The following is an 18,447-nucleotide window of genomic DNA, read 5'->3' as shown; positions in this document are numbered from 1 at the left end:
AGTAAGACCAGGGCCTTGTGCTGGAATGTGCGAAGAGTCCCCCCCAAGAGGGGTCGTCAGTGCCGATGCCCTCTCTTGCACGTCAAACCCCTTCCCCAGGGGGTCCGGCCTTTGTTTATATCCAGATGGCGTCGATTACTTCCCAGCAGGGACAGTGGGCCTTCATTAGCAGCTCAATGTGAGGTAAATGGGTGGGGGTCGCCAGGGAGACAGGTGGGGAGGAGTTCCTGGTGGCCGAGTGGTGGCATTGTTTCGCAAGTGCGTTTACATAACGCTTCAAACCCAGGCGAGGCGCGAAGAAGAACCGCGTCGAAGCTGTAGGGTAGGGATGTAGAATGCTTTCTCTCAGGAGAGTAGGGGTGCATAAGTGTGATTCCACTCCTATCTCCACCGGACGGGCAGTTTCCATTCCTCCTGGCCTTTTATTGGCAGTAAAACAGGCCGGATCTCTCGGGGCCGGAGTGGGATTGTTACTCCGGGGAGTGTTCGCATCTGTGGGGACAGCAGTGTAGAGTAGTGGTAATGACTTGTGAGTGCTTCTCGGATCGCATATTTGGTGCATGGATGCCAAGAGTGGGACAGGAGGTGCTTGACTGGTTTCGGTATGAGGGAGGGGAAGAGGCTGGAGGGGGGCTGGCTGCTCCGTTTTAGGTGAGGAGAGTTGGTGTGCACACGTGCAAATGTCTACTCTGCAGACAAGCTCAGAGTGACTGCACTTGAAGGATATGCTGTAAGGCAGGGGTTAGAATTTCTATATCCTTATTTAAGAAGCTAATTGTATTCCTTTTTCAACCGAAACGTGGTAATCACCGAAAAGCGCTTCGATGCTTCGTCAGGGGTGCTAACTACAATTAGAATCCAGTCCGGGTTTTTCTTTCCAATCTGGGGCTTACAATCCTGATTTATAATGGGAAAAGCCGTTACAAGCCCCAGAATACAAATACCCGGGGCAATAAAGACCTTGAGCGATCTGGTGTGTGAGGGATGATGATGGGTGGGCATGCAATGTGGATGATCAGTCCTTGCTGAGGGGTCAATGAGTCTGCATTGGTGATGCGTGCTCTTGTGAGCACGAGGCAAGAGGTGTAGACGTCATGGGCGACGTGCAGTATGGGTCTCCTTTGGGTAGGGGTGGGGAAACTGGTCTTGCAGGGACAGAGGGGTGGCGTGATGCTGAGGCTTGGGTGTGGCCAGGATCTAAAAGCCAAGACCTCGGGAAACGTGACCTCTGTTGACCTTACCCCTTGTCCTGGGTAACTCCTCCCAAGGGCTTTTCCAAAGTGCCCAGATAAGTCCTGGCAAAGGTCCGGGGAGACCCCTGCTTTGCTACCTGGACTGGAGGATTCCCGTGGCCCCCTCCGCAGGTGAGAACTTCCACCATTTTCGTTACCTATTTTGTGTTTTTGTCTTAATAGAGCCTGAAGATATTGGGTGATGCCCAGCGCAGGGCGACCTCGGGTTTGAATGTAGCGTGGGGGGACTTTGTGTGTATAAGCAGCTTATCCACATCACACTGTGATGCATTTTTGTAACCATGTTAGACAGTACACAGATGCCAACATTTTAGAAAAGAAAGGTGGAGGATTTCTGGAAAAAGCTCGGGGAAATGTATTCCCCCTGGTGACCTCTATTGAGGCCTAAATTGGGTTACTGTTATGTATGGGATTTGCAAGTCTGCTTCTTCAGATATTAGATACGCAAATGCGCGTTTTTTCCTTAGCTGTCAGGAGCAAGGAGAAAGCGCTATGGCAGGCAGAAAGAGCGCGATGCAAGTGCACTAGCCTGCAGGGGCAGGTTACTGGCAATGCGTACTCCCAGTTACTCAAGACCAGGCCCTGTCAGCTCAAGCCGGCAGAGGAATCGGGTTTTTACTTGCAGGAATCGGGAGGCGGGAGACTAACCATGAACTCGGTAGTCTCCCGTCTGAATCCGGAGGATTGGCATGTATGACAATAGTTTGATTTCCTTCTTTCCTCTCCTGTTACATCTCGGAATCGGCCTCTGAAGACTCACACTCAGCACTTTGTTGTTTGTGGTTCGCTGGTACATTGGCCTAAACAGGTGTGTCCAAACATGTGTGCCCGTATAACACCTCTCACTTCCCCCACAGGATGCTCCTGAACACGTTCACTCATGAGTCCTGCGTGTCCATGCCGTGGCCCTCCCATTATTCTACACCATTGGTCTTGAAACCACGCCCGGCCTCCTCTCACCACCTACATACATTAATTGTATTGAACATTCTGAGTTTGGAGGGGTATATATCATGCAAGACATATGGCAAAAATGATGTTTTGTTATTTCCTTTTCTTAAGTAACATATTTACTATTGTAAACATCGCACTGGTGGTCCTTTACTCCTTTAAAGCAACATTTTAGCCGAGTACACTGACACAATTCGATTTGTAGATGCCCTTTGTGCTTTAGTCCTTTCACTGTCTTGGTGGTTTTGTCCTGTGCCGTCTTTCTCTGCCTGGGGGATCTGCCCCGGGGCGGACACCGTCTCCAGACAAAGAATAGGACACAGCACTCAAGCTGCGCCCCTCCCTCCAGAAATGGAAACAGTGCTCGAGGCGATGGCCCTTGCCAATTCAGAAGTGCCAGCGTATTTTGGGAGATAACGCTTTGGTAAAGCTACCTGGAGGCCTGGGAAATCCTGGGGCTTGGTTTTTATTCTCTAAAAACGAGAAGCGCCCCCCTTTTACGCTCTGTGTTCAACAGACATAATTTTTCCACGAATCATTGACGTCTTCTTGGCTGCCAAAAGCTCAGGCTCTTGTCCATGGCATAGCAACCCCCTCCCCCCCAGTTCCCGGGGTCAGCGAGGCCACAACTGTTTCCCCACTCAACATGGCAGCATTTAATGTTTTATTTCGTATGTAATCCCGCAACAGTGTTTTCTATAGAACCCATCACGGCGGCCTTCACCAGGTTGTCGCAGGACTGGACTCCTGTGCGTCTCTCGGGTTTAGTGTGGGAGGGTAGTATCAGTAGGGCGCAACACAACCAACCGTACTGTTGTGCTAATTATTTTTGTAACGCATACATCATAAAGCCGTCTTTTGAAGCTTGGAGACACAGATGGGAAGTTTAGAACGTACATTTTTTAAACCTAGGACTGGAATCTACGTCATTTTGTTTTACTATCGCTTGCAAGGGCAACGATGCCCTTTTTGTGAAAAATATTTTTGTGTCTGGTTTATTCATTACACAGTTTAGATTAGCCTAAGAGCGAACTGGGTGTCAGCGACAGGAGAACTCCGGACATCCACCACGGAAAAGCATGATCGGTTTCATCGTTGCCAACATAAACCATTTAAGGAGCGCTTCATATTCATCCCAGGCCCTATCATAATGACTCCCTGTGGCCCGACCAGTGCCCCTAGCACCTCCCTGACCCACCGACTCAATAAATGTAGCATTATGGTTGTCCTATAAGTCCTCCTAGCTTCAGGGACATCCTTACACTCCCTCCCAGAGCCTCCTGGGTAATTAGTAAGAGTATGTCCATACGAATGGCAGTGAGATGCACACCATGTGGCAGAAAGTTCCACGCTCAGTTTCCTTCTCAATAGACTATGTCTAATGTAACCAAGCCAGTTTGCTTTGTGAATTTGTGCATTGTGAGGTTGATTTTCCTCGTGGGCAGATCCTTTGCTGCAGCTGACCTAACTCCGAGCACTTCCCTACGTGGGATGATTTCCGACCACACCGTTATACATTGGCCCAGTTGAGGTCCAAATTCCATAGTGCCCACCACCTGGATCGTAGTACTGGGACCTATCCTCTGGAGGTCGTAAGATCGTTCTCTCTCAGGTGAATCAGTACAATGCCTAGTTTTGAAATAGCTTACTCGAACCTTTTGTTCCACACGGTGCCCGTTCCTGGGAAGTTTTTTGTTACTTGAACTAAGGTTTAATTTCCTTGGTTTGGCCCACTGTATCACCCTGGCCACAAATGATCATCCAATCATCTATACTCTTGGCTGTATTTAAGAACGACAACAAACTACAGCAACCATTGCATGCTGTTTACACCGCTACTCGTTCCTTCGTACTTAAAGTCACTCCGTACCATGAGCAATAACTTTGTACATTTCTTATAATTGACGGCGACCGACTTTGTGAGAAGTATAGATTTTCATGTAACTTAATTTTGTCAGATTGCCATCACCCTATTTTTGCAGTTGCACTTAAAGGCAGGCCCTCCTTGCAAGCAGCCGCAATAAGCCATAGAAAATACTTGGGTGAAAAGCATTTTCCCTAATACATGACCAGAGACAGCACCCCACTTAACACTCATCTAAACTGCAAAGTATTTTCAGGCGCTCCACCCTGGTGGATAAGCAACATAGGTGCAGGCAGTGAAGAAGCAAGTGCTTAGGGTCACCAAATTCTCTTAGCCTCACTGTTATCCCCTTCCCGATCTGGTCAGTTTTAGATTGACTCCATTTTAGGTTTGGCCTTTCCTGTCTTAATTGCAGCACTCACGTTCAGTGCCCTTCATGTAGTGCAGCTTGCAGGACTAAAAAGCACAGAAAAACACCAGTGAGACGGTGGTAGAGAACAGTAGTCCCCCCTATCGGTAATTATTGCTGGAAATCAAATCACACAAACATTAACCCAACTTGTGTAGAGCATAAACTTGCAATATAAAGTTCTCCTTAAAAAATGTTTGTGTAAGGCCGACATCCTGAACATGTAGAGCGCAGAGGTGCTTAGTGCCACTAGGGTGATCTGTGGGAAGTTAGAGTCTTTAAGATGCATGGAGTGTAAATTAGTTTGAGGTATATGAACTATATCTAAATGTATATTGTTTGAATATCTTGAAAATCAGGGTAGATTTGGCCTTGAACTGACCTTGGAGACTTGGATTGGATTTGTATTCCTCTGCTGCCTCAGTGCCAAGTTGTGTGAAGTGGGTTTTTTACTATCACCAAGAAAATTTTAAGCAGGGCTGTCAAGTAGACTCGATGGGGCCCTATCGTATCAATGAACATATCACTCACAAAGCCATAACCCATTCTCCCTTATCTCACCCAAGACATGGAACAACCTCCCTCAAAAACATCAGAGCCGCCTCCTCATTTATTGAGTTCCGCAAGAAGCTGAAGACTTGGCTCTTCGTATACGCACCTTGGGGACCACAAAACTACACACCTGCCCAAGCGCCTGGATACCCTTTTGAGTGATTAGTGTGCCATACAAATCAATATAACATAACAGTTGGTTGGCATCCACTCGCTGATCAGCATATTCGCTTCGTCCAGTATTGCCTTCCTATTATAATTCAGCATTAAAGACATCAGATTGTGCATGCTAAGTGTGATTCTGACTGCTACGTCCACAGTTGTTTGTACACTTGCTGGTGATCTTTGAGCTTCAAGAAGTTCTTCTGCCATTACCAAGAGCACAATGCCCTGTTAATTCTACTCTGTGAACCTCTTTCTGCGGGATGTGTAGTGCTCCCACTTAATTTACATCTCTAAATCACTATCACATTTTGGGCTAGATGTAGTGCCACTCATGGTGATGAAGATCCCATGAACTTGCCTTCCCTGGAAATATCTTAACAGTTTCACATCCATCAAATTCTAATGTGTTCTTTCCTTAAACCACAGCCCTTTTTCTCGGAGATCATTCCAACACATACAAAATGGACTGCAAAGGGACATCATACGCTAGTGCATCCCAGGACTCTGCCTGCTCCAGCTTCTCAGGTAAGAAGGGTAACATGAAGTCCTGCACCAAAGATGGTGGTGATACAAAGTTGGAAGGAGGAAGTGCGGTAGTGGGTTTGTAGGGGCCAGATCTACGGAAACCCATGATAATTGTTTTGTTGCCCCTTTTACATAGGAGCTATTTGTGTAGTCCTGTAGCACTTTGGTAATCTGGGTGGCTAGTACAGTTCCAGAGTACTCAGTGGCAAGAGTCGAAGTGATCTGTTTTCATTGTGGTTGGTTGTGTTTCATATTGTTTGAATGGGTTTTATATAATTATGGCTAAAGAGGCTAGATTTTTTAAACGTATTATTTTGGATATTTTAAAGCAGGGAGACACTCTTTAACATAATTTAGGAATTTACTGCATTTGGAGCTAGTCAGGTTAGTACAAATGTTCTTTACTGCAATTTTAGAGTACCTACCACATGCTTTTAGGCTTTTACCTCCCTGCCTGCTTTAATAAGTCATTTAACAAAGCCTGCACCCGAGGCTGGATTCTGTGTGCACTTAAAACACACGCCTCTAAAAATATGTTTCCAAAAAAAAAGTCCCTTTGAATGCAGGCAAGAGACTGTCCAATGGCATCATACAAAGAGTTCAGTATATCAGCCTTTTTTGTCTTCTAGTTTAGGATCCCAGTAAGACTCCCATATTATACCTAAGAACACCCCATTATTATCAGCTGTGTGTTTACCAAGACAGTCTTTTATGCACCCAAAAATTCCAAATCTGTACCTTATTTTGGCCATTTATTTTACTTGAGGAATTTGTCCAAAATTAAAATGTGCCTGCGTTAAGTGAAAGTGCTCTTTAGGCCTGTCACTGTTGGGAAACTTCACTTACATCGCGGTGAATGCAACGAAATGCGTATACCACGCATGGCTTTACCACGCATGGCTTTACCACGAATATACCTTTACCACCCATGCCTTTACAATGAATTTCGTTGTAAAAGCATGAATGGTAAAGGTGTATGCGTGGTAAAGGTTTTAAATGTAAGTGCAGGTAAGTATTAACTGGTTTGAGTGATATATATATATATATACACATATATTAAGAAATGTATATATATTACATATATATGTGTGTATATATATACACACACACACACACACATATATATATAATGTATGTTATACTTACCTCTAGTGTTTACTATGCATATGCCTTTACCAACTATGCCTTTACTACAAAATGTTTGTGGTAAAGACATTCGTGGTAAAAGCATATGCATTGTAAAAACATTTCATGGTAAGTGCATCCGTGGTAATGACCATGCATTGTACTTACTGCGTTGTAAAGGCATGCATTGTAAGTGCATGCGTTGTTCCATCATACATCCGTCACTGTTATCCAAGTGCAATTACATGACAACGCATGAACGGGTCAACATGCAAGATCTGTGTAAGAATTCAATTTTTCGTCACACTTCACTTATCAGTCTTCCTCTTTCATGCTGTCAGGCAGCTTGAGTAGGTGTCCCCCGAATTTTGACAGTTGTATTTCTTTCTTTTCAGTGCATACTTATCCTAATCCAAAGTGTGTCAGTTCTTTCAAGTTTCCCTGTTGCAGTTATACTGGCAATGCCCAGATCATCTTAAAACTGGAACAACTCCCAAACCTCGTCCATTCTGTACTCAGTGAATATTTCATGGCTGTAGACAGTTCAATGTGACCAAACTATCTGAAACTTAACTTCTCCAAAATGGAGAGCTGGTGGTGATCATGGAAAACTACAACTTTATCACTTCATAGTACCAGATATTTAACTGCCCCAAACCACTTTAACAGACTCAAGTTTTTCATTCCAAACTCAAGTAGATCAAGTGTAGCGTCCCTTACTTTGGCTTTCCTCACTGGGTACATACCTAAGTAGCCTCTGTGTTACCACGTCTTGAATGTACCAAAGGACTCTATATTGGAGCCCCAAGACCTCTAATCAACAAGCTACAGCATGCTCAGAATACCAAAGTCATACAAGCGCTAAAAACGACTTACAGCAGACAGCATTATTTCTATCATCATGTCCCTTCTCATAAGTCAAACTTGCGTTATACAGTCAAAGAAAAAATAAACTCAGATTCGCAATGCTTCCTCTCCTCATCATCCCTCAATTCAGAACTATGCTAGCAGTAATGGAGGTGTTTCATTGTGCTGACATGCACATGGGACGCACTCCTGAGGAGCAGAAAGCTCATCAGCAGTCATCTAGAATTCAGAAAATCAGTAAATATCTGACTATTCCTGCATCATGACCCCAACTGTTTTCAGCCTAAAAGGTAAACTACATGGGTTTGTTTTATTTGTATAAGCAATTTCACATGTTTTCCTCGCACTCAGTCCGCATCCAGTATCATGCTTGAGGCATGGCTATAGACTTCCATCACGAGTGAATGTTGATGTTGTAGTGCTTGAGGGTGTAGTTGAGGAACATATCCGATCACGGAACTCAAGCAGGAGGCCACGTCTCCTATGTTTATGATTGAACAAGCTTAGTGCCCATTCGTGACACAACCTCGATTTAAAAAGCATTGGCATAGCCAATAGGGTTCACCTTTGGGACCTTGTAAGTGTTTAGCCATGCAAAATATTATCCCCCACAAGCATGCCCTCACACTTCAACAACTCATAGCATGTTGGGACCAGTAGGGCCAATCTTATAAGAAGCAAAGTGAACAGACAAGGCCTACTCTTGTTGGCTACAAATAACAGAAATGGAAGAAACACAGCATCAAACACGGGTCAACTTAAAATCTAAGCGGTGTGCAGAAATTAAAAAACTGTCTAAAACTGTTAACAACCACAGGCGCTATTTGGTGCTAGTGTGGTACAGTGAGGGGGCAAGTTGCTTCAAGGGTGCTTAAATAGCAGCTTTAGTGTCAGCAGATAAAGATTCTCACGCTAAACCAGCCTGTCATTTCCCTATAGAAGGTAGCATTCTAAGCCATAGCTGGTTTGTTGCTGAGTCCTTACATGTATGCAGCACAGTATCCCACTACCCTGGAGAACATATTGTGCACAGCCTCAAAAGGCAGGTAGGTCAATCTGGGCTGCACACATGACACTAGTGCGTGCCTGTGACTAAAAGCTGTTGCAAATGCGTCTTTTGCTTGTTTGGCCCAGTCGGCATGCCTCCTTTCTACTTAACACAATGCTAATCTGTCTACAAATAAAGGTTAAAAAATTTCCGATGATGTAATTAAGTGGGGGTGAGTGAAAAGTGCATGCTTCTAATGCAAGGTTGCTCCCATTGTATATGAAGCTCAAGTTGGTCCGATTTTAACATATTCAGTACCTTCCGTACACTAGTGTTGATCGCCTAGCAATATTTCATGGGTTTAGATGTAACATTTGGTTGGGCATAGACTGAAGCTTGCCACAACAATAAAAGAAACTTAAACCAAAAACGTGAACAAACAAGCATTTGCAATGCAATAGGTCACGCATTTTCTTGAGTTAGAGTTATTGGCATTGTAAATTCATAACTGGACTTTTCTTGCCACATTGATTAGTCAACCATGTCTCATAATTTTGTCTTTTCCTGCCATGTTTTTGTGGTCAGTGGCAGCTACTGACATCAGAAATCACATGCCCTTGAGGAGAGACAATGGTAAATAAGGCTGGAAAAGTATTTAATTTTAATAGAATGAAGTCTTGCAAGCATCCTTGCCTCACATTTCAACAAAGATGTAATGGAGTTAACAACAGCAGAGCAGACTGATAAGAGTTATGGCCCCAATAAAGGAGATAAGCAATACCATGTGTACAATATCCTGAGTGCTGGCAGGGAGGGGCCCCGGAGGAGAGACTGCAGATGCGAGGCTAAGCAAGTTTCACATCATTGCTTGTAGGTTTAGCTACATTATATCAGAAAGGGCATGTTGTGGCTTTAGTGAGCAGTGAGCTCAACGACCAGTTGTTTCTTTTGTAAAATATGCTTATTTTAGGAGCCAGAGGTGAGGTCAGCACTGGAATGAAGCCAAAACAAATGTCAGCGACAAGGCGGGAGGTGGGAGGAACAGAATGCTGCAATAAAATGCAGGCAGCTGAAAGGCTAAAACGCACACAATGAAAAGGGAGCACCAAAGAAATGCCAAAGTAGTCTGTCGCAGCAACAGATAAAGAAACCAAAGTGGAATAATACAGTAGTTGGTCACTGCTCTGAAACAGAAAAAGGCAGAACCGACCACCAGTGAGCAATTTTTTTTAATGGATACTGCAACCAACAAATGAAATCGCTTTAATCCTTAAGAAGTATACTTAAAGTATATACGAGGTCAAACGCTTATGAGTGACCTAAAAATATTGGGGACATCCTCCAAGGATGCGAATGGGCAGACTTCCCAAGGGAAGAATGCAAGTTTGGGCCCTCTATGGCATGCGACTTAATGATCTAGCACTAACATGTAAACAAACCACTGTGTGAGTTGGACCACAAGTATATGAAAAACCCAGAATCAGTATGCGGAAACTAAATACTTACCAGGAGAGATCAGACGGTTAAAAAAGCAGGACTTCTGGCAAAAAAACAAACTTTTGAATGTCACGTTTCTGGCTGTAACACTTAACAAGTTAAAATACAGTTAATTCTACTAATATTACGCCTTACTGTAAGGTGAGTGCCCAGCTGAGACATTTTACTGGGTTCCAAAATAACGCAAGCATGTAAAACCATCAAAGAGGACTTCAGGTGACAAATACTAATTGTAAAGCATGTGGTATTCCTTCAAAATCCATATGATTAAAGTGGTTTTGGCTGGCTAAATTTCATCTGGTTACATTACTCTTCTTTGAGAAAAGAACTGTTGTCTTTGGCACCGGAACCATTGCAAACACCCGTTTGGAAACTGAACTACAATGTAAAAGGAGCTTGAACTGTTTCACTCATCAATGTGGGCTATTTCCTGTGTCCTTTCCACAAAGTTTTGGGGTGGGATAGAAGTGAACTCTGTGTAAAGAATCCAACATGACAATTAACATCGGCAGTGACTCTACAATAATCTCTTAACATGATTTGCGCTGTGGTTTACCAAAGATGTTTGGTAATTCCTCGCACCTGTGTGTGTCCACCTCGTAAAAATATCACTGGAACACCTAATCCCCGCTAAGTGCAACTCCAGTCAGATCACTTTGCTATAAAATAAGTACTTCTTGTAAGTAACCAGCGTTGGAATAAACAGAAGTGTATTGTATTAGCCCTTACCCGAACGTCTTACCTAGTGCTTTTAGATACTATGCAGAGTGTAGGGTGACCGAAGTTGCAAGCAGAAGTAGAAAGCAAGGTGAGCTTCCGCTTCTTGTGCTCGGTGCTCAGCTCATCCACTATGAGGCTCTGTAAATTTAAACGTTAAAGCACTTGATCCATTGCCGGTAGTGGACGGAAGCCATTTTAGGCAGCTTGCTCTGTTTTAACTGCAGGTGCTATGCAAGTGGCCGCCATGCCGTGACGAAGCGCAGCTGTAAAGTAAAAGTGAAAGCATTTGATCAGTTGTCAGTAGCGGGTGAAAGCCACTGTAGGTAGTCTGCTGCGGGTGCCGTGCAGGAAAAGAAGAAATGCGCGGCCTACTCAAGTTTCCACAATGCTGTGATGAAGCGCGGATGTAAAGTGAACTTGCTTGTTTCGTTGCAGGCAGTGGGCACAAGCCATTGCAGGCAGCCTGCTCTGTTCTGGCTTCTGGCACCGTGCCAGAATGGGGCCTCGGGGGGGGGGAAGAGGAGGAACGAGGAGTTCCCCCCCCGGGGTTTTTGGGACAGGTGGCACATCCCGGGACGCGTTTGGTCGTCCGGGGTGCCAGTTATAGAGGGGTGGGAGGAGTAAAGCTAGGGGGTAGGACGGAGTTGGCAGGGAAAGACAGGTATTAGGACGGGGGGAACATTAATTAGACAAGGACAGGCAGGAGACTGCTCAGGAGCGGACAGGTTTAAAGAAGTAGGTAGGGTGGGAGAAAGTAAAGGAGACGAGAGGAAGGAAAGACAGGTCCAGAAAAAGGGGGGGAGGGATCGGGGTAGGGGAGGGGGAGGGGCGGGGTCAGGTAACTTGGGCCCATATTTATACTTTTTGACGCAAAACTGCGCCAACGCAGTTTTGCGTCAAAAAAATTAGCGCCGGCTAACGCCCTTCTGAAGCGCCATGCGGGCGCCGTATTTATTGAATGACGTTAGCCGGCGTTAGCCGCCTGCGCCGTCTGGTGTGCGTTAAAAAAACGACGTACACCAGGCAGCGTCGGCGTAGGGGGACATGGGTCTTGGGCGTCAAGAAATGGGGCAAGTCAGGTTGAGGCAATTTTTTCGCCTCAACCCGATTTGCGCCATTTTTTTTCACTCCCAACCCCCATAGAAATTACTCCTGTCTTAGCAAAGACAGGAGTCATGCCCCCTTGCCCAATGGCCATGCCCAGGGGACTTCTGTCCCCTGGGCATGGTCATTGGGCATAGTGGCATGTAGGGGGGCACAAATCAGGCCCCCCTATGCCACAAAAAAAAAAAAAACACTTACCTGAACTTACCTTAATGTCCCTGGGATGGGTCCCTCCAGCCTTGGGTGTCCTCCTGGGGTGGGCATGGGTGACAGGGGGTGTCCCTGGGGGCATGGGGGGGGCACCTCTGGGCTCCTTCAGAGCCCACAGGTCCCTTAACGCCTGCCTTTTGCAGGCGCTAAAAAACGGCGCAAAAGCGTCCGTACGTCATTTTTTTTGACCCGCCCACTCCCGGGCGTGATTTTTGCCCGGGAGTATAAATCCCACGCACATGCCTCGGAGTCGATTTTTTAGACGGGAACGCCTACCTTGCATATAATTAACGCAAAGTAGGTGTCCACGCCAAAAAATTACGCTAACTCCATGGACTTTGGTGCTAGACGCGTCTAACGCCAAAGTATAAATATGGAGTTAGTTTTGCGTCGAAATTGCATCAAAAAAACCGACGCAATTTCGGCGCAAATGGAGTATAAATATGCCCCTAGATGTATAGTGAGGTTTTATTTTTGTAAGGCAAAGGCCAAGGGGGTAGGCTTAGGGGCACCTGTTCCAATAAAGCAGCCTTTTACACACACAAACGAGTCTCGGTGGTCACTCTGTCCCAAAAGAAAACAGCGTGTTCGCTGGATGCGATGCAGCTTCTCACAGACCTAGCCGCGTTAGGATAAGCTCTGCCATAACTAGCAGGAAAACAAGTTAGCGATGTGGCATATTATACAGTGCTGCCGACTTTGGGACTGGGTTTGAGTCTCAGTGCCGACTCTATAAAATACATGCCAATTGCAAGAAATAAAATTAAACAGGTAACAAATAAAATGAAACAACGGGTCTACATTAAACTTTGTATGCATATGAAACTTGAAGCGCGTGTGCTGTGCTGCTAAAATAAAAGCTGTGTGGGCTCATAAAACATATAATTAAACTTTGTATACACACGCTACAACTGTTGTAAATGTTGAAAAGCACCAAAAGAACACGAGCGGGGTTAGGAAAGAATATAAAAAAGAGTTTCCACTAACAACAGATAAACAATTCAAAGCCTAAGGAAACTGTACTTTGCTGTGCGAACCAGTTAGGAGTCAGCAAAGAAGAGTGACACTGCAGTCAACCTATGATAAGGAGCAGGCTGGATCAAAGTAATTTTACTGAATACAGCAGGTCTTGCAGACAGCGCATTCGTGCTGCCTATGCTCGACCTAAAAAGTGTCAATCGAATTCCGAGGCAACGAGAAGGCAATGTATGCAGCTATTGCATTATTAAAGGCATATTAATATAGAATGGATCCCAGTGCTTTACAATATCTAGACATGTCTTAAAAAGAACCCTGCACCAGGCAGCCATTAAAGAAGTTACTCATTGATACTTTTCTCATGCATGGAATCCTGAAATAGATAAGTAAATTCTGTCAACACTTCCTCTCACAGTGAAATCATTTTTAAAAGAGGTAAAGGGTGTTGCTCTCAATAGGAGACAAATCTATATGTGCACACTTGTTGTAGTAGATGGTGTCACTTTTGTTTGGCACTTGATATTTTAGTACTACCTCTGGCTTCTTGCAGCTGTTTTTCACATTTATGCCAGTTCCCCCTGCATTACTCAGTAACTTTATCACTTTAATGCATTTTTATAATGAAAATATTAGACGTTTAAACCGGTAAAGCAATGTTTGTGGCCTTCTAGGTACAGGTTGCCATCTCGTCACAAAAAGAAAAACCCAATTTTAATGACAGAATTAATAATTGTTTTCCGTTTCCTACTGAAGGCGAATGAGCATTTCCTCCAAGTCATACAGGAGCTGAGCTTCAGGGATATTTAAATCACATGTGGTCCATTCTAATTTCTTTAATACTTAATTAAATAAACATGAAATATCAAAGTGAAACAAAACATTTTCATAACAAATAATGAGTTATTATTTCCAATCATTTATGAAAATATTTAAATGTGCAATTTTTTTGCTCCTGAAGCCAAACGACCGGGTAGATAAACAAGACACTCATTTCTTTTTACCACGTGTTAAGACATTTTAAGGTCGGTTATAATGGAATACAACAATCAGTAGATGAAAGTGTGCTGTTGATTCCTGAAAAGTGTGAGAAACTGCATTGCATTCCATATGCAGAGTTTTCACAGGAAGTTGATGGAAAATGCATTAAAGTCCCAGATTGCTCCAGATTAGCTATAGATTAATATTACACACAGTCTGCCTATATACTGCTTACCATGATGCATTGTTCTGGTTCACAATAAATATGGCAACATTTGAATGCAATATTGTTATTTAGTTGGTAATTAAGCAAAGTGTACTTAAATCATAAACGTTTAACTTTGAGCTAGCCAAAGAGGGCATGGTGTTGTAATGACGAAGGCACAGTTTCACATAATTTGGGATCCAAATAAATCTTTGCTGTTCATATTTAATTCTTATGTACTGATTGATTCCACAAGGTCACCTTTTTGACTGAGGATCACCAGATGATTGCAGATATTTCTTTCCATTCCACAGTTGATCTGCCAGAGAGAGTACGATTACAGCAGAAGTATCCAATTACCAAGGCAGAGTGCGAGAAGGGTTCCAGCCTTCATGAAAATATCCAAAATGACCTTAGGATGTGCAGCAATGATAAACCTTTCTCGTGCTGCAAGTGTGAGAGGAGCTTCACCCAAAAAGAACACCTCATTTTCCACCAGAGAATCCATGAAGGGAACCGACACTATTCCTGCACTGAATGTGAGAAGAATTTTAGTGCAAAGCCAAACCCACTGAAGCCCATAAACACCCACATGGGAAACAAGTGAGGCATATTCTCACCTTCGAGCATGTAGTGAATGGAAACATGACTTGGAAAAGTTAGCCTCTTCAGACACCATGTTCTTCCATTAGTACATAACTGGAGCAATTATTTATAACTCAATCAGCAGTCAACTTTAATTAGAACTTTGGACACCAGTGTAAGTAATTTAATGCCTCTATTAAGCATAATGTCCCAAAACACCAATATCCGTTTGCATCCTTAGAGATCGATAAGTGCTTCCTTTGTCTCTAAAAGGTCCTGCAACACTCCAGTGGATTCTGCTGAATGTAATAACATGGTCACTTACATAAGACCCCCTTCCTTTTGCAAGTTCAATCTTTCATTTTAGGTCCTCTGGAGCATGTGGATCTGCAAGAATCATGGTACAGGCATGAGGTCATCTCTTGATGCTCTGCAGGTGCTGGTGTTAGGGCATTTGTATCCTTGTAAGATTTTGATTGTCCATATGGAATTAGCATACTTTAGATTGAACTTGTCCTGGGTAGAAGGGGTATGTTTGATAACTTAGCCTTAGGTTTGGAGTGACTGACTTGTTTTCAGACATTTATCTCTTTGTGTGTCTATAATCTTCATGAGACCTTTAGAATGCAGCGACTGAAACCTGGAGACACTAGGTTTTCTGAGATCCAGAGTCTTCACCATACTAGTATTAACCTACACGTTTTGGAAAATGACTATGTTCACTAGTTGCTCCTACTGGTGGTTACTGGGGTAACCATATTTCAGTTTGCACTCATGTTTTGGCTCAGCAGCCGCCACCGGAGGTCTGGTTCTTACATAACTCTTGGCTACTACTAAAGTGAAATGTCTTTCATTGACCATGCATTACAGGTAAAGCTTCCACCAGATTAGCACATTGGGAACATTGTCTGGTAGGTGGTATAAAGGGTCTTTTTAATTAGAGCATTTTACTCTACCCTGACAAGATGGGCTAATGCTGCTTTCTCCAGACTCTTAGTTCAAATACCTCTACTTCTTCCTGGTGATTAGATTGATTTAAAGCTCTGGCCAGTTCTTCAGCAAAAGAGCTGACATATAAATTCAGAGTATAGTAAAGAAGAGCATTATCAAAGAATAAATCAATTCATGAAGGATGTTGAATTCAGATAGGTTTATTACAGTTATTGAGTGTGCACAATAATCAAAATGACCTGTCCTGGGGATGACAGTCACATCAAAGCAATCCTTGTTGTGCCATTACCCTTCCACAGCATGGGAATATAATAGGTAAATTGTTACATTCAGTAGAGAATAACAGTAAAAAATGTAAAGCTCTTTTACAGCTTTTACTACTATCCCAGCGTGGTCAGTCAGAGCGTGCTTCGTACCTGTTGTGGTAAGTAACCAAAAAGAAAGAAATTTGTAACACAAACAATAAGAAGCATTGGAATAGCCAAAAAATTAAAACACATTAAAAAAATCTACACCAAGAAAGAAAACAAAACTACAGAGATTAGGGCCAAATTGCCAAAGAGGTAATAAAAAGCATGACACAGGGTGACTTCAAACAAAGGAGGACTGATATCTGAAGCAGAGCAGAGCAATCAACAGCAGTTCATTTGACACGGGTAGGATAAACGCAAACCTTTCACATGAATATCCCTCCATACGGCACCAGTAACTTTGTCTACATGTGGTCTCAATATTACTTAAGTTTGTTTTGTGCTGTAAAATCTACCTCTTAAAATGATCTCAAGGCCTTTTGTTTAGAGTATTGGATACCTTGTTTACACATTGACTCATTAGACACCTTTTTATATGTTGAGATACTTTATGGGTAGGCTTAGTGCCCTTAGTTTACAACTTTGAAGGCTATGAATACTCGTTGCTTGAGGTCATTTGTTTACAACATTCTTATGCTTTGTTTGTCTATGGGGTGAATGGTCCTTTGTTTACAGTAGTAGCTCATTAGTGTTTCTTCCCTAGATTTTCCAAGATATTACTTTTGTTTTAATCTGTGTTACAGAAGATAAAATATATTGTTTGTGATTATCTGTTATTAAACGCTTTTCAACATTTCATATGTTTTAAGTACATCTTTGCAGTTTATAAAATATGCTTTTAAACCACTTTATAAAATATGTGAGTTGTATTGGGAATGGACTTGACTCTGAAAAACATGTTTTTGAGTGCACAACCAGTTTCTATTTTCACATTGTATTTTGCTGATTAGTTTCTCAACACTTTTTGCTGCCTTTTTCCAATCATAGTGACAGAAATAAATATTACTGAGTTCTACGGGCTACGGAGGGAAATCTCCATATCCCGAGTGTCTTATGTCAGAATTGGGAAAGTACAGGCCTTTCCATGCCTCTCATCTGATTTAGTTTTCTAAGAATGGTGAAGTCAGGTGTTTGTGATGGGTGATACTATTCAAGCCAATTGAGATTATCAATTTTTGTGGTTGTTAATGAAGGTATAAAGAGCTGTGACCCTCCTGAAGTAGAAGTTGGCATATGAATAGAGTGGACATAATACAGAGTCTGCAGATGTTTTTCATTTGAGGATAAAGTAATGTGAATTTCCTGTTTGCAATCTGGTATCCGTAAGCACTTAAGTGGTATTTGAACATGACAACCTAGCCGAGTTCAGTTCCGGGGTCCAAAGCAAAGACTTACTCAGTGTGTGATTGGATAGGAAGCTGATTTCCAAGAGCAAAATTAGACTATTATTGCATCATGATATAGGCCCTCATTACGACGTCGGTGGGCGGAAATGCCCGTCCACCGAAGCTGTGCAGGCAGGAAATTGCCAGTGCGATGACGTGACTTCAAGGGCTATTATTAGTTTCCCACTGGGTCGGTGAGCGGAAACAAGAGTTTCCGCCTGCCGGCCCATCAGGAAACAGCCCACAACATTGATGCCGGCTCATAATAGGGGCAGCGGCAATATTGAGGTGTGTTCGGTGCCAAGCAGACAGTGAAAAGCGCGATGGGGCTGGCCATGGGGGGCCCTGCACTGCCCATGACAGGGATGTCGTTCCTGATCATAGGTGTATAGCTACAGAAAGTCTGTTGCCCTATTTTTTCTTTTTTTGCACTTCTTTGTTTCCTGCCTGATGGCAGTTGGCTGAAGGTGTGCTGAGAGCTGCGGAAGAGGTTGATCTTGTTAGAAAGGCAGTAGTGACAGTTGTGATGTATTTGTAAATGATGCAACTGGTTATGAAACTAATGAGGGCTGGCAAGGTCAGTAAGTAGAGGATCATCAGTGTGGGGGTCATGTGATCATATTATTTTCGGGCCAATGATGAGGTGCTGCTGTATTTAAAATGCTCTTAATCGGAGCATTGTGGGGTATACGAAAGAATGGAATACATTATTGGCACAAACCCGATGTGGGCTTGACTGGCGCATCTGAAGTCGCTTTCTGAGAGGAATGGTTTCACTTTCTTTAATATGGAAAGCTGGTACCAAGATGTTTTAGTTTTGCAGC

At 43.4% G+C, this 18,447-nt stretch overlaps 1 long non-coding RNA gene across 1 annotated transcript; it reads left to right on the top strand.

The window, feature by feature from the left end:
• Positions 1 to 278: 278 nt before the first annotated feature.
• On the top strand, positions 279 to 17,033 carry LOC138288376 (uncharacterized). The gene is made up of 3 exons (XR_011202383.1): positions 279 to 1,364; positions 5,621 to 5,719; positions 14,706 to 17,033. It is a non-coding gene; the product is annotated as an uncharacterized lncRNA (long non-coding RNA).
• The last annotated feature ends 1,414 nt before the right edge of the window (positions 17,034 to 18,447 follow it).

This window comes from Pleurodeles waltl, chromosome 4_1 (assembly GCF_031143425.1).
Source record: "Pleurodeles waltl isolate 20211129_DDA chromosome 4_1, aPleWal1.hap1.20221129, whole genome shotgun sequence".
NCBI classification, from domain to species: domain Eukaryota; kingdom Metazoa; phylum Chordata; class Amphibia; order Caudata; family Salamandridae; genus Pleurodeles; species Pleurodeles waltl.
Note: the sequence above shows the minus strand (reverse complement) of the source record. Positions and strands in the feature narration are given on the sequence as shown.